The sequence below is a fragment of the Struthio camelus genome, chromosome 1, assembly GCF_040807025.1.
Source record: "Struthio camelus isolate bStrCam1 chromosome 1, bStrCam1.hap1, whole genome shotgun sequence".
NCBI classification, from domain to species: domain Eukaryota; kingdom Metazoa; phylum Chordata; class Aves; order Struthioniformes; family Struthionidae; genus Struthio; species Struthio camelus.
This window is the reverse complement of record NC_090942.1, coordinates 76,736,238-76,756,545: the sequence shown is the minus strand read 5'-3', so window position 1 is coordinate 76,756,545 and position 20,308 is coordinate 76,736,238. Positions and strand designations below refer to the sequence as shown.

Here is a 20,308-nt window from a genome sequence, read left to right as displayed (position 1 = left end):
CCCATTGCAAATGCATTATTCCCCCTGCCTGTGGCAGGCCTTTGCTGCTAAAGGAGCAGACGAGTCAAGAGGAGAGAGTTGGGGTCCTGGAGCCTTGGTGCTCCTCTTGTGAAAGCTGCCACAGCTGCCTGCATCTCTGGTTGCTCGGCTGGGGCGTGGGGAGAGCAAGGCTGGCGAGGGGGTGGGGGGGTTTCATGCACCTAGCAAAACACTGTGAGCTTTGTACACACAAGGTGCCACAGACATAATTTATAAATGCACAAAAGGAAAGGGAAGGCAGAAAGTTTAAGGAAAGGAAAGACACTAGGCAGAAGATCCATTCAGGCTGGCAGCTGTCTTTTTTTCCTTTTTCTCAAGAGAATGAGAAAATGTTGTCCATACTGGTGGTTTTGCTGGTGAGACTTGTTAAGACTTTACCTTGGAGTTGTTGTGAAGTGTTAAGTGTTATCAGAAGTTAACTGATCAGGTCTTTGTCAATCTTGGCTGTCTTTTCCCAAGACAGGACTTAGCCAGAAGATACCTGTTCAGTGAAAAAGCTGGTGCTCAGGGTTTTTGGTCTATGAAATCTGTTTTTTTAAAGTTTATCCAGGACACCTCGCTTGGGATGCGTGCTCTTTTACATGGTTAGCACAAATCTAAATAAATACAGAAATATAAACTGAGCTGGAAATTTACTGAGTACAAGCTGTCTTGCAAAATTGTCTGTGTTTCCTGGCTCTGGATGGGATGGAAATACCACAAAACTAGCTTCTCTCATAGTAACATGATACTTCTGCTTCCGGGCTTAGCTGAAAGCAGGAGGTGGAGGCATGTACAAGAGCCGAAAAAGAAAAGCAAAATCAAATGATAATTGAGCTCATTTTTAACATGGAAAAATGGAACCACTAATTAAAAAATCAAAGTGGCCACTGTGATCGTCTGCTGGAATGTCTTATATAGTACAGGTCATTGAATTTTGTCCATTTTTGTCTCCAGCTGTAGCATAGCACTGAAGAAGGTAGCTAACCTTGCTTGGATGTCTTCCCGTGACTAAGATACCTGCCACATCTGCTGGCTGGTTCTGGTCTGACTCAAACTGCAGCCAAGATCCAGCTACCTCCAGATCCAGCGAACCCAGGTTTTCATGGGTCATGCTGGTTCCCTTCGCTCCAGGAGAGGGGAATCCAAGGCTAATGCAATCTCTGCACGCAAAGCTTATTCTGCAGCACGGACATTGCAATAGTGGGTTGGATCTAAGCCAGGGCCGAATGTGGTAGCTGGAGGTGTTTGCCTGCTCAGCCTGTGGGGGGAGAGTCATGGTGCCTTCCTTGCCAGGCCATCTCCTCCTCAAAGAGAGCATAGATAAAATTGTCTCATGGACCTGCTGTGGCTCAGCTGGACACTCTGGTCTTCACTGTTAGCATTGAATCTGGACAAATATTGTGGTGCCAGGTCACCTCTTTTTATCACAAATGCCATTCGCTCTGCCCATTTTTTATTGGCGAGAGCTCCCTTTCGAATGGCCTTCTCTCAGCCCAAGGGTCACGGCCACAGTTTCCCCAGTCAAGTGATTGATAATCATATAGGGTTCCCTGTGTTTTTTACAGTCTTTTTTGGAGACAGAAGTTACATCAACTAAAATGGCAGTGAAGGGAACACAGCCTGTCATCCCTGCGAGTGGTGGGAATTCGTGGCATTAATGCCCACAGCGTGAGCAGCCACATCCTTAGGGGTTGGCTGAGAAGTCAGGACGCGAGGCTCCTCTTCCCTGATCCGACCTCGGCAGTGGGACCTTGAGCACACCACTTCACCTCTCTGACCATCAGACCGGGGACATCGTTTTAACTTGCTTTGTCACTGCGCAGTGAATGGCCTTCGGCAGCCACCCTAGGAGATGAGCAAAGAGCTGCGTCCTCAGGACCGCCCAAGTCCTGGCCCTCCTGGTTACGTTTGCCAGCGAATGTCACTTGAGCAGCATCTTCTGAGAACTGATTGGGACCACACATGTCCTTTCAGCCAGGCCAGCAAATAACCTTCAGATGAATCTGCCCAGGGCTGTTCTGGATCGGGTGATCTGTGTTTAGAAATAGTCTTGGTATTTTTAAATGTTGCCTGGAGCCATCTGGTCTCCTCTTCATTTTTATGTTTTAATTGTCATTTATAGCGATTATACAAGCTATTCAAAATCCAGCCAGACGCTGGAGGGAACGAGGGAGTCCCGAGCTGAGGCTCGCTCAAATCTCTGCAAGGCTTTTCCTGGGCTTCAAAGACTTTGGGGCTGGCACCCTCCATGGAGAGAGGGCTGAGCAGCTGCAGCCCTGCAGGGTCGTGGCTCCAGGACATCCAAGCGGCCCATTGCCTTGGATGGGGGATGGGGATGCCTTGCTGGAGATGGACGCTCACCCGGCACCTCAGGGTGCAGCTTGGCCTGGGCCAGCCAAGCTGCTGACTTTTGCAGCTCCTCCTTGCCAGTCTTACAGTCCGCCAGGCTGAGGCACAAGGAGGTCAACTGATTTGCTCAGGTCACCAGTGTGTGAGCGAATGACTCATCCCAGATTTTCCTGGCGCCTAAACCTTTGCTCAAACCACAAGGCTGCTTAGTGACTTAGCAGAGCTCTAAGGAAGTAAGCTATAAATTGCAAATGCGCTATAACGAAACGATTGGCTAAGGTGTTTTCCACGTGCCACTTATGAATCTAGAACAGCTAACTGGGGCCTAGGAATTATTCACAGGGTGGGAAAAAACAATTTGTTTGGTGAAACAATGACTTTAGAAAAAAATATTTACTTTTCCCCCCACTCCATAGCAAAATCTTTTCACCTCCACCTTTTCTGCCTGACTCTGCGTAGAGCCCTACACTGTGACACTGGAGGTAAGTCAGCTCTTATTAGAAATAACATCAGTTTATACAGCCTCAGCTCAAACCATCGCAGCTCATAAAGGCGTTCCCCGAGTGCTGCCTTCCCACCAGCAGCCCGAGGCTGCGCACGGCATCCCAGGGGACCGACCCCCGGCAGGCATCCCGCGCCCGGCCAAGCAGAGGAGTGCGCCGCCTCAGACGGACCGGCGCACCCTTCAGCCGCGCGCTAAGAGGATAGTCTCGCATATATTAACGCATGGTCCAGCTCAGTCCTGTGGGATGGCTTAAAACCCAGGAAAGATTCCCATTATTTGGGAACGGTGGATAAACAAGCTAACCTGTGCTGGGAAATGCTGTTTGGCCATTCAGAGGACATCTTGGACAGCTTGCACTGGTGCAACCCCAGCCCTGGCACTGCCAGAAAATAAAAGTATTTTCTTTTAGAAGAAACCCCTTGGTTTTCTCCTGCCAGCCGCGCTGGACTCAGAAAGCAACTCGCTCACGGTGCCTCGCCATGGGAAGACTGAGTGCAGCAAGGCCGGAGTACTGCAAATCCCCCAGCTCTGACTCCCAAGCTCCCTCACAGTGCAGGTTATTACTGCATTACTCTATTTTAATAATAATCCATTATATTCAAATGTATAAAACAAAATAGAGCACTGAATATCAAGCTGTCTGAGGAAGCTTTTTTAATAAATCCCTCTGGCTTCTTTCATTAGCATCCAAAGTATCTTCTCTTAAGGCAGATGACAGAAATAAAGGATGCCATTTGAAAAAGTTGCACGTACCCTAATTGTTACCATGCGAGCACTGTTTCTTGCCAGAGGTGTGCTGAGTTTGTGATGATTTCAGTTCATTCCCAAGGCAAAGGTCAGATCCTGCTACCCCTGGAGGCCTTGGACGTCAATGGGCAGGCTCACAGGGTCAGAGGCTGCAAATAGACACCAAAGACGGGGGGGAGCCTTGAATCTGGCCCCCTCTCAATCCTGCAGTAACCAGCCCAGCACAGCTGGCACTAATTGGCACTTTTCTTGGCTCTGGCTCAAGTACGGAGCAGACAATGGAGCTTCTCGTGCCTGGAGGTGATCCCTGAGAATTAGGACCAGAGCCCAATGAGAGCGCAATGCAAAGAACTTGCAGCAATTGTTGCTGATGATATTCCCCGCAAAGAAAAAAGTCTGCTGGAGCGCAAGCCCGCTTCTATACGGCTTGGTTTGGCACCATGCGACTGAAGAACCGGCATTAAAACCGTGCAAAGCCTTTCTCCCGCTTTGTGGCCAGTGCAACTGGAAGAGTTGGAGTAGGTGATTTACCACGCTATCCTTGGGCAGAAGGGCAGTGCTGAGTAATTACACAGATCGCCCTCACCTGCCCTGGGCCAGCTGCACCAGTCTGGCTAATGTCGGCAGAGGTGGTTTCTCCAGAGGTGGTGTCTCTGGAGGTGGCACTCCGGCAGTGGTTTCTAAAGCCCATGCTCTGAGAAGAGTCTTTCTCTGGAAACGCCATACTACCAAGCCTGGTCTACCTTTCCAGGATGTGCAAAGGGCTGTGTGTGGTGGCTGTGTGCAGCATTAGGGCCCATGACATCCTGGCCTGCACTCGTGAGCAGAAAGCAAAGCATGCCGGTCTCTGGGGCTGCTTGCAGCCACGAGTCAAAAGCTGTGTCGGTGGGGCATAAAGTCTGTAGCCATGGGCAGCTCTTCCAGTCCTGGCCTCCCACCCCTGCCCCCGAAACTCTTGGCATCAGGCCTTCCCAAGGGTCCCATGCAGAAACCCAAAGGGCACGGGCGAAGGGCTGCTCAGCTGGAAGGGGAGCTTTGCTACTGTTGCTTCGTGCCGTTGTGGCACTGCTTCACACCGTGCTGGAAAGAAGTGCAAGTGTGTAACTGAGACACCTGGAGCCCAAAAGGGCAGAAGGAAAATAAAGACAAGGGTAAGAATCTTGTTCATAACACAATAAAACTTGACAAGGAGGGATAAAGAAAAAAATTCTTTTTTTTTTTGTTTTTTTCTAAGAAAATGATCATATAGTTTCTGGATTAGGTTATACCAGAGAGGGATTTTGTGTGTATGCATGTGTGAGCAGTAATAATTTATTCCAACAGTATCAGTTTATTTGGCAAAAAGTATGCTTATTATCTTAGACGTGTCTGTTGGCGGCTGAGAGGCATGGTTTTCTTTTGAACTTCAGGAACAAATTCAGACAGAAGAAAAATTCTCCCTGCTTTCCAATAAGAGGTATACAGTGCTCAGAAGGGCCATGAGCTTGTGCTGTCCTGAGTCTTAAAGCTGGTTACAGATACTTTGCACCATCCCAGCAGTATGCCGTCTAAACTTGTATGTTTGCGATTGCGACTCAGGTTCTCCAAAACTTAGGATTTTTTTTTCTTTATCTCATGAAATATAAACCAAATGAGTCCAATACTCTTTTTGTTTGTCTCCTCGTGTGGGAAAACTTACAGTTTAAGCTTTAATATTTTGTTTTTCTACAAACAGGAAAAGAAGCGGAAGGTCTTTGAGGCCACAAAGACAAAGTGAAGCTCTCAGGCAATAACTAGAATTGAGCTGAAGAAAAACAGCTGCAATTTGGCAACATCAACAGATGTGCCCAGCTCCCTGCTTGGGAAGTGGCAGCAAGGGCAGTTCTGCTTGTGCGTCTGGATTCACCCCACGGAGGCCCTATGCCCTCGTGGTGCCACGTATGTGCCGGAGGAGGCTTAGCCTCCCTCTGCTTCTCCAGCATTGCCTAGCGCAACCATGCTCTTCTGCCGTAGCAGGAGACGTTGTTCTCTGGCAGGCAGAAGAGGTGCTCGGCCCTTTGCCTGGGCTTTCTGGTTGTCGAGCACCCCAGCCCCTTGCTCTGGAGATGTCTGGGACAGAGGACCTCTAGTGGTGTGGGCATACCTCCAGAGCCAGGCAGTACACAGCAGGTCCGAGCCTCTAGGACCCATCAAACTCATAGCGTGCAATCGCAGAATCGCATAATGGCTGAGGTTGGAAGGGGCCTCTGGAGATCATCTAGTGCAACCCCCCTGCTCAAATAGGATGACCTAGAGTACGTTGCCCAGGACCCTGTCCAGATGGCTTTTGAACATCTGCAAGGATGGAGACTAAATGCCCATTCCTCTCTGGGATTATCCACCTGCAGATACGGCAGTGTAAGCAGAGTCCAGCTGCTCTTCTGCACCACTAAGCCTAGTCAGGTAAGGTCCCAGCACACCCCTGTAGCTGGGAGCAGTGTTTACTGCAGCTGCAGAAGCTAATGTCCGACTTGCATTGATTTTTCTCTGGTGACAGTGTCCCAGTGCCGTGCTCTGGGGGTAACACCCTCCTTGTATCAGTCTTCGCACCCACCCCTCAGAGGAATGGCAGAGGACACGGTGGCAAACTGACAAACCCCAATGCAATGGTCTCAACCAATATGCAGCCTGTCCTTTTCCATTTGAATACACTTCCCTGCACGTTTTATACATAAAAAGTGCATGTACTGGGCCCCTCATGAATTGCTTTCAAAGGGTGTGGGAAGCAAACGACAGAGGGTGCAGAGCTTACGTCTGTCAACCAACATTTTCTGTGTTTTCCTCTCTAGTTTGGAGGGAGGAGGCACAATTTTTTAGTAACTGCATCATCAGTCCTTGTCACGCTCCTGAGCTGCTGCTGCTCGCCGCGAGACCAGCCCCATCCGGCTGCTGAGGCTGCCCGGGCTGCCGCGCTGGGCGCAGTCATCAGTGCAGGGTCTGGGCCCCAGACGGGATTCACATTTACTGCACAGTGGTAAAAGCCTGGGCTGAACCACCCCTTCTACCTCCCGTACAAGTGTTGATATTGTAATATCCCTGGGGATTTTTCTGTAATAATCGTGTCTATGCCATTGACTTATACAATGGTAATTGAGCTTCAAATTTAATTATAGTATGGGAATGAGCTGTCACTTGATTGAAGATACTTCCCTAACTATTTATTGAAATAAATAGTCTCACTGACTTTGCAATTTTAAATGAAGGGACTAGGCATTGCAATCTCTTTTATAGTAGCGTTTATATCCTTCCTGTCAGATGCAGCATTTCAATGAAATATCAAGCCCTGGTTTCCAAAATGTGCCAAATGATGCTTCTTTCACTAAAACCTCTATTTATGGTTGCTTGTGGAGAGCTTCTCATTCATTGTTTCATACCTGTAGCCATGAAAAATAGTGATGCCCAGGACCTGTAACCACTCCGCTGCTGTAGGTGTGCAGCCATGTGCTGGGGAAGGAGCTCCGCTGCCTGCGCAGGCCCCAGCAGGAGCCGTGGTAGCCTGGGGCATCGCAGGATGACCCGCGTCCCTGGGGGCGTCGGGGCTGGTAGCTGGCATCAGCGTCGGTGGGAACGGGGCACCTCAACGCCTTGGAGGAGCTGGACCAACGTGAGCGCTGCGACTTTGAAGAAGTGTTGCTGGGAAGCGTGGTTTTTATGTTGGCATTTTCCTTTTGAGATAAGATGACACTTAAATTGCCGTCTTATGTCGGTTACTTGAAAACAGTACAGATGGGTGATTTCCAGGTGTGAGAGAGCACGTGAAACTGTGAGTTCCCGCGGCAGGCTTGCTGCGCCTTGCTGCCTGCCCACAGCTGCAGAAACAGAGGGGATCACGTTCGTTACCTAAGGAAGAGAAAACGAAACTCTCAATAGCAATTTGGTCCAAACTTGTTTTCTCGTAACCAATCTTCCACCCAAACAAGAGTGTTTGCTGGAGTCAGGGTAGCAGGGCTGGACGGGTGTTGGTCTGACCCAGTACGCCCCTTCGAATATTCCCATGCTGCTACTGGGACCCTGGCTGACACTGATGCCCTTTAAACCAAATTGAACTGTTTCATTTGTCTTCCTGCTCCACCTTGTCCTCGGTGCGTCTGCTCACTGATGAGTCGCCACACACCCGGGGCTGCAAAACCCGAGGCAGAGCCTGCCAAATGATGGGGGCGGTTTTAACAGCCTCTTTTATGGGAACAGGTCTGGTTCTGCAAACCGGCGTTGCGTCCACAGAGTGCAGCCCTGGGAAACTCCCACGGCCTCAAACTGGGGCTGAAGATGCTCCAGGGTCAGAGCCATAGTTAGGAGAACTTGGCTTATTCTCCCAAAAGTGCTGAGCATCATCATGTACACCGAAGCACTCATCTGGTGTTTCCCTGTGTGACTCTCATTCCTAATCAAGTGATTTGCTCCCTCCAGCCTTTGCAGATACCCGCTGTAATGGTCAATGTCTTGGGTACTCAGTTTTTGGATAATAAGTTTTAGAAAGTAATTCTCTGCTGTTCTGACTTTACGTCTACCTCTGTGACTTCATGCTCTGAAATTCGTTCTTTGCCAGACCTGGCATGAAACCAACAGATTTATGACCCAAAAGCTGATATCCAGCACACTCGGCTCTGCAGAAAGCTGAGCGCCAGATTCAAAGCACGAAGGTGGGTCTCACCCGCCCATAGGCTGAGCTGCCTGATGCAGACTGCCTCGGACTTTGGAGAAATTTGAACTTACTGATAGCTGAGGCCCATTTTTATTGACTTCTACTTTGCACTCGTTGTTTCCATCCAGAAAATTCACGGCTTGTGAGTAGAGTCATCAGCATCACAGCTGATATTGATTTTTCATAATCCCAGCATCATTTTGTTACGGGTAAATCATATACCTTTTGTGATACTGCATCACGCCATCTTTTTAGAAGGTATATGAGATGCGGGGCAGACGTTTCTTGCAAATACCTGGGCATAAAGGTCGGTGGCAATTCTCTTACGCTTCAGTGAATTTGATAGTCCACATGGAAACGCAGAAGTCAGATATCTGCCTAGCCTGTTACAGTGTTTACAAGAATTACCAGCATGCGTGGTGTGCGGTCTGAAAGTGCTGCAGTGAACATCTGTCACAGCAGAGCTTCCTTCAGCCACTGAGCAAATCCATATTCATCCCGGAGGTGACAACTGGCTCGCTCCTGTGGCACTGCCGCCTCATCTTCCGAGGAATTCAAACAGGAAGGCGGATGCCTGTTTTTCTCCTGCCATCCTCTTGTTTACATGCTAATCTGACATTGATTAAATGTGCACTCTGTGAAGTTTTCTTTTTCTTTTTTTTCCCCCCCTAGACTGCTAGAAATGCAGTCCTTTTTTTTTCTTTTGGTTGTGAATAATTGTTAGAAGAGCATCCACTTGTTTCTGCATTGGGGGGGGGGGGGGGGGTGTCAAACATTTTTTAAGCCTTATGCAGGTGGAGTTTACTGGGCAAATAAATAAACAAAGGCAAAGAAACAAGCCTCATGAGAAAGAGTGTCTGTCCCATTAAGGGAATTTTTAAGAATTCAATACAGTTTTAGAAAAAAAAAGGTGTTTTCTTAGATGATGGACGTCTGTTGAATATTAATCTTTCCAGATGGTATATTGCAGGTTCCCTTAAAGAAAGCCTAAATTATTCAAGAGGATTTGCCTGGTGAGGAGATACAGCAAATTTACAGGCAGTGTGAATCAGACTTGTGAGTCTTAATATTAAAGGAAGCGAAGTGCCAAATTAGGCTGCTTAGTACTTTTTTGGTCATCTCTTGCTAAGTAAAATAATTAAGCTGCTCGTTAAAATACAACATACATCATTATGAAATAGTAGCCATCCTTAATTCGTATGTACAGAACAAGCTAAATCCCTGCAAATGGGCTACAAATCGCTGTTTCACACGTCTCTTTCTTTTTCAGCTCTTTGCTTCACAGGACTGCCCAGCTGGCTGTGAAAATGAGCGTCCTCCGATGATGACCAACACGCACCTAGCAGCCTCTGCCCCGAGGAGGTGATGGTCCCTAAGAGACGGCGCGAATAAGGGGGAGGAGGACTAAATATGAGTAAATACTCCCGCCAAGGGTCAGCAGTTTGATCGTCACCTTATGTGCTGACCGAAGAGAGATATTTCTCCTGAGCCGTTTTTCCGCTGTGCCGAGCCTCGACGCGCTCCCTCCAACTGCAGTAGCAAAGCTTGCGGGATGCGCCCGGCAGCCGCTAAAGAAGTGTCAGTCTTATTTATGTAAGAGACGCTGTTTTTAGGCACTGTCACTCACGGGCACGCTGGAAGATGCAGTACTTAGAGGACTGCTATGCCGGTACGGCATATGCCGAAGGCAAGACTTTAAAAAAAAAAAAATCCTGTAAAAAAAAAAAGAAGAATCAGAGCAGGATTATCACACAGCATTAGTTTTCAAGCCAGCAAGCCAGTTGAAAATTTCATTGGATCCACCTTTTAAAAACACTTCCTCAGTTAAAACCCCTTGCTGCATAAAGAGTCTGCTGGGATTGGTTTTATTTTATTTGCCCCGTCAGGAAGCGAAACGATGTCCTGAAGGCAACCCAGTTCCTGCTTTTTTAGCAGCTACCAGCAGACAGTTGTCACCTGGGCAGGGGATGAGAAGGGCTCAGCGTCCTGGGGCAGAGCAAGGAGCTGGGGCTTGCTGGTGAGGTGAAAGCAGCCCTTGTCAGGGCTGGCGTTACAGTTGTCCAGCCTTCGTTTACCTGTGCTCTGACTCCCTGGGGTGCTCTGGTTTCTCTTCACGTCTGGCACCAGGAAAAATACTTTTTGGGTGTACACGTGCATGTTTTATACTTTTGGGTGTGCAAGTTTTAAAGGCATGTGCTACAGATTAAGAAGCAACAGTGCACCCTGAATGGAAACATCTAAGCTGATTTCCGTCGAAAGTCCTGTTCATGCAGTCGGTGGAAGTCAGCAGAAACCTGCCTACTGGCTCCAATGGACTTTGCATTTGGCTCTCACAGTAAATTGTCTTACGTATCCTGAATAACACCGCATAGTCCTTGCCGCTGCTTTCCCCTTGCCCTAACCATCAACCACAGTTAATGCAAAAGTTTGTGAGCAGCCAAGTGTGGAAGAGCTGGGAAGTCCTGAGAGAGAAGATCAGGCAAAGCTATTGTGGGGGATAAGGTGAAAGAAGGATGCTTGCTGGGTCTCCTAATACCTACTGTCATGTGCCCAGACTCTATAGTAATGAACATAATAGAGGAACCGTTGTGTCTCCTAAACCTGGGAAACGGCCACATTTTCTCTCCCTGCAGACTCGCCTGTCAGAGGCCTTTGTGTGCACAAGTGTGGAAGGAGGAGAAAAGAATTAGTGCGTTGGACCCTCCTCCCCACCACCCCAGAGGGCAAGATGTCAAGAATGTGACGTTTGCCAAACGTTGCCTGTTGCCTGCCTGGACCCTTGTAGCGAGAAGTGAATCCAGGGCAAATCCCGCCTAATGAAACATTTCAACATTTGCAAAGATCAACCAAGAAGCCAACACCTCAGCCCTGGACCTCTCCTGTATGAGCCAGTCTCTCGTCAACACGGCCGGCCAGATCCTCGGCTGGCGTAAGTCAGAGTCACTCCTTTGAAATCAGTGGGATTAGCTGACACCAGTTGTGAATTTGACCTGGCCCAGTGTCTTGAAACTCACCCAGCTGTGTTTGATTTGCATCTGGATCTGCTTGGAAGTTCACATCAAATGTGTTGCCACAGAAAAAGGGGTAGAAACAGAGCGTGAGTGAAGGCTTGCAAAATGCCCTCTGCTGGAAGGAGCTCAGCCCCACAAAAAGCATACAGTTTTGGGATCCTTTAGGCACTGATTTTCTCCCCTCTTGTCCTGAAGATGCCAAGCCTCCTATGATTCCTGATTATTATGAGTGCAATGTTTTCGGTGCGTATGTGTTTGTGCACACGTGTGCAGTGGTTTCTTGCTAAACCTGATTCAATTGGACATTGCCAGATGGTACAAAAGCTTACCGGAATTTCATTTTCAAATAAACCACAAACTTGGATGAGCTAATGTTGTTCCACATAAAAAGCCACAGAATTCAACAAAGTAATGTTGTTTCAAGTAGAGAACATGTCAAGCGAGAGAACCATCCGGTCTGCTCTGAAAGAGCTATACACTCCCACTCATGCTTTTAGAAAGTGTTTACTTACAAACGCAGCTAATATGGCACTGTAGCACGGCTTGAAATTTTCCTCGCAGCTGATGTCTGCAGAGCATTGGCAGAGACGACACGGGAACCACATCTGCTCATAAGTCTTGCTACTTTATTTGCGGTGCTCGTGAACGGCTGACAGCCTCAGGGCGACTGAAGCCTCTTTATCCAAAGGGCCAGGGCAACGCAGCTGTGGAGGAACGGGGGTCCCGTTACGCGTCTCCACCACGTTCACGAGGGCAAGCGAGGGGAAGGGCTGTGATGTTGCGGACCTTGGCACCTTGGCGCTCAGACGCTTGTGGGCCTCCTGGGAACAAAACTGGACCCATTTACTGGTTTCAAACACGGTACTCCGCTGTCAGAGCTTTGTCGGGAGCAATTGCTCTAGGTAGGGTTAGAGCGAGCGGTTCAGACACAGAGGGCTGAATCTGCAAAAAGGGCGCCAGCGTTGCAATGGGGAGAGCTGCGGTTCCTAATCTGCGGGATCCAAAACCAGCAGCAACATGCAGAGTGGAGGAAGGACGTCAGCCGGCTGCGAGAAGGGAGCCCAGCCCAGGGACCCACCTCTCCCTGCAACGTTGGCCTCCCGGCTGTTTGGCAGAACCGGGGCATATAAATCCTTCGGAGCACTTAGCCCCAAATGGCCTAACGTTGCAATAAATAGCGCTCTGATTTAATAACAGATTGGCAAAGGCCTTCTCTCCCCAGCAAGCACCACCGCAAGTCTGTGGCGGTGCGAATTAGGTTTTGGTCTGGCCGAGGCTGTGTGGAGCCGCGCGAGAGGAACTGAGCGCCCTGCGCTGGGGCCAGCAGCCGCCGCGCTGCGTCCCGCGTGCCTTGGGCAGAGCGGTGCTGGGAGGCTGCGGGACGGGGCATTGTCCTCCCATGGGGACCTTCCAGCTCCCGAGGAAGCTTCCAGATACCAGCAAAGACAGGACACTTAATATATGGGGTTTTTTTCCCCCCTTAGACTACCAAGCCTGCAGGATTGATTTCATTTCAATTACATCTTTATAAATAACTTTCTATTTCGCACTCACCTGTTCATTTTCTGCCCTAGTTAGAATCAATATCGCCGATAATTATCTGTCAGAGCATTTATACATTGCTGGAAGGTGACTAACAAGGAAAAGTCTATTTCTTTATATATATATATATATTTTTTTTTTTCTAGAATGCTGTAAGTGAATTAACCAACAATGAGCGATGGCAGATTGATGGTGGCTGGAAACTAGTCACTAATTTTTACCCACAAAATATATGTGTTCTCACAAGCAGGAAAAGCTATATAAGTCTTCCAGATAGCTCCACCAGCCCAAGCAGGGGTGACCACCCTGCGGAGGGGTTGTGGCTGCTCTTCCTGCACTGGCATGCCCTCATGTCCCTGCTCGAAGACCTCCCTTGGCTCAGTGAAGACATCAGAGCCATGTACGGCCCTTTGCCGTGACCACGCTGCTCTGTGTCCCGCCTCGGGCAGCTGCAGCTCAGCAGCTCCTGCTGCCCCACGGGCGCCCGCCTGTGCCTCCTGCACCCACCCTGCCTGCAGCGGCCTCCCTCCCGCCAGGTATCGTTCTCCTTCCCAATCCTGCTTCCAGCTTGTTTCTTTTCCTGTTTGATCTTCACGTTTGACCCCTAATCACTCTTCGGAGACTGCTCTTTCTCAGTCGAAGTGGATGTCTCTGCACCTTCTACCAGATGCATGAATACCTCGGATTGAAATATCTGACTATGTTACTGGCGAGTTGTCTTCCCTACCCTTGTGTTTCTTCTGCCTTCCTCTTGTGGTGTTGTAAAACCACATTGGGAGCTGCTTCTTAGACAGAGGCACCCATCTTATTCTTCCCTTGTGCAGCACGGAGCGCTCTGGAGCCAGCGTTCACCACAGGGATCTCCTCTTCTGTCACACGGGCTATAGGCACCTCACACATTAACACGCTAACTCTTTTTTTCTGCAAAGCCAGGTTAGCCTTCTTGCTGAAACACCTCAGAGCTGCTCCACGTGGTTGCCTGAGAAAGACGACTGAGATGTCCAGCTCGTTTCAGAGGCTAATTAGCAGCAAACAGCAGACTCCACCGCACAACAGCTCTCTCCCAGGTAACTCCGAGGGTAAAGCCCCCCAGTATGTCAGTGCCCACTGTACATCACTGAAATGCAGGGTGCAAGGTGCAGTTTTTCTGGCTGTTGTTTGCACTGGTCTCCCCCAGAGGAATGGCTTCTTCCCAGGATGCTCAGGACGGCCGTTTTCTCCAGCTTGTGGCAGTCACACTTGAGAAACCTCCCCGACTAGAGAGCAGTGGTTTTACTCTCAGGTGTTCAGTCGACTCTAAGGACTCCATACACCCGTCGTGGAAAACAGCAACTCCCATGTTCATGGGCAAAAACCCCAGTCCTTCCCTTTTGGAAGAATGCAAGGTCCGAATGCCATTTCTGCCATCAGTACAGGCCCTTACAGGAGCTGGCTGATGGACCAGCCAAGCCTTCTGCAGAGGACTGAATTGCAATCAGAGCTCGTTGCTCCACATTCCTGCCTGTCTAGCATTAAGGTATAAGTCTCTCTGCTGTTTTTGGCACATCCAGCCCCACTAGCCCATTCCCTTTTTGTGGCAGTCAGCTAAATCCCCCTGTCCACCTTGCTAGCTAGGTCTTGCTAGGGCCAGCCTGCCCGGACCCCACTGCACGAGGCGGGCCTGTATTTGCAATGTACCTGATACTCCATGTGTCTCCAACGTGCAGGTGACTGGCCTACAAATTACTCATGTGCCTTTTTCTTCCTTTGTGTGAGGCGCAAGTCTTGGTTAACTAATGTAAAGAGGTTGCATCATAGCTGACAGTTAATAGACCATGATAATTCTGTTTGTAAAGGACTTCTCCCCCTCCTTTCTTTGTAGAGTTATTGGGATGCTCTCCAATATAACGACCGCATTTTTTTAAAGAAAAGGCAGTAATTTTCACTGGTGCAAATCAGAAATGCTGTCCTGACTTCGGTGGATTTACACCACATGATTCACGCTCTTATTTGCAAATATGCAATCAGAATCCCTGGCCAAAAGGTTTATAGCTTAAATAGAGAAACAACTGGAAGTAGGAGCGCAGAGACAAAATGGGTTGCCAGAGGCCATCACAGCAAGTCAGTAGCAGAGCTTGGGAGCGAAGCCAGGGTTTTGTTTCCCAGGCTAGCGCTCGGCTGTTGGCACACACGCCTTTACTATGCTGCTTTCTGAATGACCTGAAGGATGGCTGGCAGTCCTGAGCCTTGCGAACCTGCTCAAGGTCTGAATCCAAATGTGGATATTTGTTGGAGCTGGGTGGTTGGCTGGAGGGTACCTCTGGCTCTCAGGCGCTTTGCAGGCTTCCCAGGTACTGCCTCTTCTGCTGCGTGCTGCCCGTGCGGCTACTGCGTCGTTCAAGATGGCAGAGATCACACCCTTTTCCCCCTCCCTCTCACACAGGGGTTCGAATTTGTTTCTGCTTTGTGAGTTTTGACTTCCGTGGCGCTGGAGGCCACGCAGGCTGAAGACTCGTCGTTTGTTTCGTGGAGAGCACTGGAGCAAAAAAAAAAAAAAAAAATCATCAGCAGTCAGTCTCCTAATCCTGGGGGAACGACTTCAAATTCAGGCCCAAGAAGTGGTTGTCCTCCTGCTGGGGTGGCGACGGCTGGCTTTCCTCAGGTATGGTGCCACACGGGCAGCGCAGACGGGAGCTGTGCCTCGGACGGGGGCACGGCGTGGGAATTTCTGCCGAAGGCTGTAGAGTTTCTTAGAGAAGAAGAGGAAGAAAAAGAGCATTGTTACCACTTACACGGTTCTTGGGGAATTTTTGAGGCTTGCTTTGGTTTTCTAGGGCAGTGATGCACGTGGCCCGCTAAATCCCGCCAAGAAACGCCGGTTCCAACTTGGTATGTCTGGGGAGAAGACAGGGGGACTGGAGCGACCCCTTTCCTTGCAGACAGACCATATGGCCGTGTCCAGTCTCCTGCCTCTGCAGAGGGTGGGCTTGAGCTGCGTCTCCCACCTGGGTTTCACACGCTCCGAAGCACAAGACGGGTATGATCAGGTGCTCCTAAAGGTACGGACGGAAACTCGGAGCAGGGCTGGATTTCACGCCCTGGAGTGGGCAGCTGGGGGCTTTTGCTCCTGCAGCTCGCTGCGGAGGAGACAAGCCGGCGTGAGCGCTGCGCTGCAGGGCTGCGAAGGCAGGCTCGCCCAGCAGCTGCCGCCTCCGGCGCCTTGCACAACGGCGCGACGGCTTGTTTGCTTCGGGAGGCCTCGGCTCCCGGGGCGCCGGCGTTGCACAAGGCGCTCGGCCGCCGGCGGGACGGTGGATCTTGCCGTTGTGCGGGAGAGCCTGGTGCGGGAGGAGGGACCCCCCCCCACCCCAAGACCAGCCATGCACCGGCAGGTAGAGCCCACCCTGCTCCCAAACAGCACCCGCACAACATAGCAGTCCCGTGACTTGGAAACCCGCCTCAGGATTTGGGGGAGGAGGGGCTGATCCATTATTTTTGACTGGACTTTTTAACGAAGCGCAATGTGCTTGGGGTTTGGTTTTGTTTCCCTTCTTCTTCTTTTTTAACTCCTTCCAGCCGGCCCGGCAGGGCTCGTTGGGTCCCCCCCGGCGAGGAGACCCCAGCGAAGCCGAGCTCGCGCGGGGGCTGTCGGCCGGCGGTGACTAACACCGCGGCTCCACCACACCCTCGCCGGCGAGCCCGTTGCACAAGGACGGCCTCGCAGATGCTGCTGCCGGTGCCGGCGGGGAACTTCCCCCCCGGCCGGCCAGCCGGGGAGCCGGGGGAGCCCCCGAGGTGCAGCCCCCCTCCCCGGGAAAGCACGGCGGGAAGCCCTCCCGCTCGCTCCCCCCTGCCCTCACCTCCACCCGGAAAGCGGTCCCGCGCCTCGATACCGGGCGTCGTTAGCCGTAACAAACTCCCACGCCGGCCCGGCCGCCACGGGAGCCGGCAGCCGGAGCGAGGCGCCGGCAGCTGCGCCCAGCCCCGGCCCAGGTAGGAAGAGCGCAGCTGCGGCCGCTGCCTCGCCGAGGGGCCGGGCTGGCCCCTTTCTGCCAGCTATTACCTCCGATAAAAATAGCCGCTCGCATTTCTGCACGTTTTTCTGGTGTGCGCGGCGGCGGGTTCAGACAGGCAGCCCGAGAGCCAGCTGGGGCGGCCGGGCTTGCTTTTCCCGTGTATCGCGCGGAGGCTATTTTAGCAGCTGGCTGCTCCGGCGAGGTTTTGTTTGCGCACGAGGGCTGCGGCCCTGGAAACACCTGGCCGGAGCGCTGCTGGCGCCCGTAACGCCCGCGAGCCCGGCGGGCGCCCGCGCAGCACCCAGCTGGGGCGGCCGCAGCTCGGCCCCGGGGCCGGCGGCACCTGGGGCGCCGCTCCGCCGCCCCCACCGCGTCCCGCAGCCTTCGGCCGGCCGCTAATTTTGTCCTGTCTCGAAACCCTGTCTTCCTCCATGGCTGCGCGGAGCCAGCTGGGCCCTCCGGGTTTTTTTCAATCACCGTTTTGACCGAAACCTGTAAAAGTGGGTTTGCAACACGGGGCTGAAATCCGACCGCTGTCCCATGCAAGGAAGGGATTCAAGCTGCACGTCCCAGAGCCCGCTTCCTCCTTGCTCGAACTGCTTTATAGCCGCATATAATAGCTTATATAGCTACAACTATTTATAGCTAGATACTCCGTGAAGTGGCATTTGAGGTAGACACGTGCCGTAAGGAGAAGCTGCAATGCACCCTCGCAGCCCCGGCCTCGGCTGCTGAGGCAACAGCCGGGCTGTCGGGAAACCTGGTCTCTGCTTAGAAAACTTGGCCCCCAGCTTCCTCCCTCCGCGGTGTTTCTTAACGTCTGGTCCGCGGACCGGAACGACATCTCTTTTTCCGGAGCTAAGGATGGATGGTGGGGCTTCAGGGCCAGGGGCTGGGGGGTAGGTAAGAGCCAGCAAGGGTCCGTGGGAACTAGCGCTTTGATTTGCAAAACCCGTGGGCGATGCTGGCTGCCTTGGTTTTGGGGAGCTCAGCTGAGGAAGGAACTGCTTTTCGGGGGCGGCGGAGCACCCCTTCCCTGAACTTGAAGGCTGTGAAAGCTTTTCAGGTGGGAAAAGCAAAACAACCGGTTGTCTCTCACCGTTGCTGGGGAAAAAAAAAAAAAAACACCCCAAAAAATGCGCAGTCCAGGAACGCAGCCGCCCGTGAGCGTCGGAAAACCTCTGCCGAGCGCCAGCGAGCAGCGAGCCCGAGCCGCGGGGCCCCGCTCTCACGCGTCCCGGCTCGTCCCCGTCACCCGCGGGGCGCGCTGGGGCGGGCGCTGCCGTCGGTGGCCGCGCCACGAAACCGGGGCCGGGGCGCGCAGGAAGCCAGCTGCGCAGCGGCTTCTTCCCCAACCTCCCGCGGCCGCCAGCAGGAAGCACTTTAAAAAGGGCCTGCAGCAGCTGATGAAAATCGTGGGGTTTCTCCGGCTCACGCCGGCTGGCATCTCCCCGGCTCGGCGTCCGCTCGCCCCTCCCCGCTTGGCGCGAAGAGTAAAACGGGGAGCGCGGGTGAAAGCCCCTGGCCCTTCACAGCAGCCCCCTTCCCGCTCCTGGCTTGGCGCATCCCTGCACCTCCGCGCTGGTTGAACGCACCCCAAGGGTGGGAAGGACCTTTCCGGGGGCTTGCAGTCGCCTCCGACGGCGTAGCTCCCGCCGGGCTCGGGCCCCCGGAGCCGGCCCCGCGCGGGGTGCGCGGCGGCCGGCTGCCGATTGACGTCAGGGGAGCGCGGGCGGCCCGCGCGGCCGAGGAGCTGTCTCTAGTCCAGGTGGGTTTCCAACACCGCAGAGAAATGTTTAAATTAGTGCTTCCCCCCTCCCCGCCCCGGCTTCCTCCTCCCTCCCGCCGCGCCGGGAAACAAGCGCCCTGTGTCATTCCCCGGCTGGTTGGGTTAGGGCAATAATCCGGCCCGTGTTTTGGCTGCTTGGATGTTTGCGGAGGAGCGAGCAGCTCCGATAATGCTAGCAAAGAGCGGTGGAGCAAGGGAGAAAGAGGAGGGGGGGAAAGGCAGCCTAGCGCCAGGCTTAAACTAGGTTTAAGGCCCCAGGTTGTGCCACATATTTCCGGATAGGACTAAAGGCCTGTATTTTTTTTTTCCCCCCCTCACCTCACTTGCAATGTTTTTGAAGCCTGTGAAAAAGCGAGACTTTGAGCTCCTGACATCCTTTTTCTCTTCCTCTTCAAATCACTGTGTGCTCTGTGCAATTTGTCCGGGCTGAGGGAGTTAATTGGGAGCTGATGCGTTTTCCCCGACTGCTTGATTTGCCTCGAGCCAAGTTTTTGGTTTTTTTTTTTTAATGTTGTGTTATACCTATTAGCTACAACCCCCGTATTTTTGCTCGTCTCGGCATGGTTTTGCCAGTGATAATGTCAGTACCCTTTCCCAGAGCAAGTGCTGTGAGACCGAATTTATAGCTGGTCCCAGATAGATGTGTTTAACTGCAACGTGATTCCCATGGGGGCTGCTCCGAGCCTCGGAGAGGTCAATGCATTGATTTCAGTCGCCTTCGGATCAGGCCTGAGCTCTTGAAGCTGCTCATATACCCTGCTGCCAATATGCGAGGCTGTCTTATTTCAGCGCGTCCAAAACAAACACGGCTCAGTTCAGACCGGTACACAGACCACCACATAAAAAGCTTTGTGATAAGAACTGATTGTGTTTTTGCTTTCAGATGGCATTGAGTGTTATTTTCCTCATTATTTTTAGTCTTCAAGGCTGTCCCTTAATCAACCCACTTTCCTTAATAGCTAGTGTTGCTTCGCGTGTGACGCCGCAGGTCTAATAATGCTTTATATTAAGCACTGGGAATATTGGTTGGCCCATAGCTGGGGGCAAGCGAGAACAAATTTCCTGCGCGGGCTGATCCAAGGCCAGTGAACTGAGCACGAAGCTTTTCATTGATTTCAGTGGCCTTGGATCAAGCCCTTAGAGCCACCGAAGGCAAAAACCCCGTCAGCTCCCAGCCAGCCCCGATGAACAGGTGCCTTTTAGCAGGAGAAGACCTGTGCTCCAGCGAAGAGCAACCAAACAAATCTTTGTTCCTCCGCTGCTCTACCTGCTTTTTTCCCCCCTCTCCTGTCGAGCATGAACGTCCGAAGGTCTCGTAGCGCTGGATTCAGCGCACTGGAATAAATTTGCGGGCAGGTGAATGGTAAACCGAGGGTATGGCCCAGCTTTGGGTCTTCACTTGAGGTTGCTCCCCCCATCCCTTTCCTCACCAAAAGCAAGCAGACTTCCTTCTAGCTGACCCCCCCCCGTGCCCGTAAACGCTGGTGAGCGCTCCCCTGGCCCCGGGACCGCCTCGCTCTGCCGGGCCGGCCGCGGCCGGGGCTGCTCCAGTTGGGCAACGCTTCCACGCGCTGAGCGATCGATTCCTGGTTCTCCTCTTCCCGTCGCGCTCTTGGCCGCTGGCGTGACCCCCTCCGCAGCCCCCTGCCGGCCAGCTGCAGCCCAAAGCAAGGCCCAAGCGGCCGGGCG

At 52.1% G+C, this 20,308-nt stretch overlaps 2 long non-coding RNA genes across 2 annotated transcripts; one reads left to right on the top strand and one right to left on the bottom strand.

The window, feature by feature from the left end:
- The first annotated feature begins 4,902 nt into the window (after window positions 1-4,902).
- LOC138067799 (uncharacterized) lies at window positions 4,903-15,807 on the top strand. The gene is made up of 3 exons (XR_011142142.1): window positions 4,903-6,043; window positions 9,553-15,476; window positions 15,649-15,807. It is a non-coding gene; the product is annotated as an uncharacterized lncRNA (long non-coding RNA).
- Window positions 6,860-16,869, bottom strand: LOC138067796 (uncharacterized). Its single transcript, XR_011142141.1, has 4 exons — window positions 16,675-16,869; window positions 11,806-15,563; window positions 9,736-9,994; window positions 6,860-7,480 (listed from the first exon to the last, which is right to left on the bottom strand). It is a non-coding gene; the product is annotated as an uncharacterized lncRNA (long non-coding RNA).
- Between the last annotated feature and the right edge of the window lie 3,439 nt (window positions 16,870-20,308).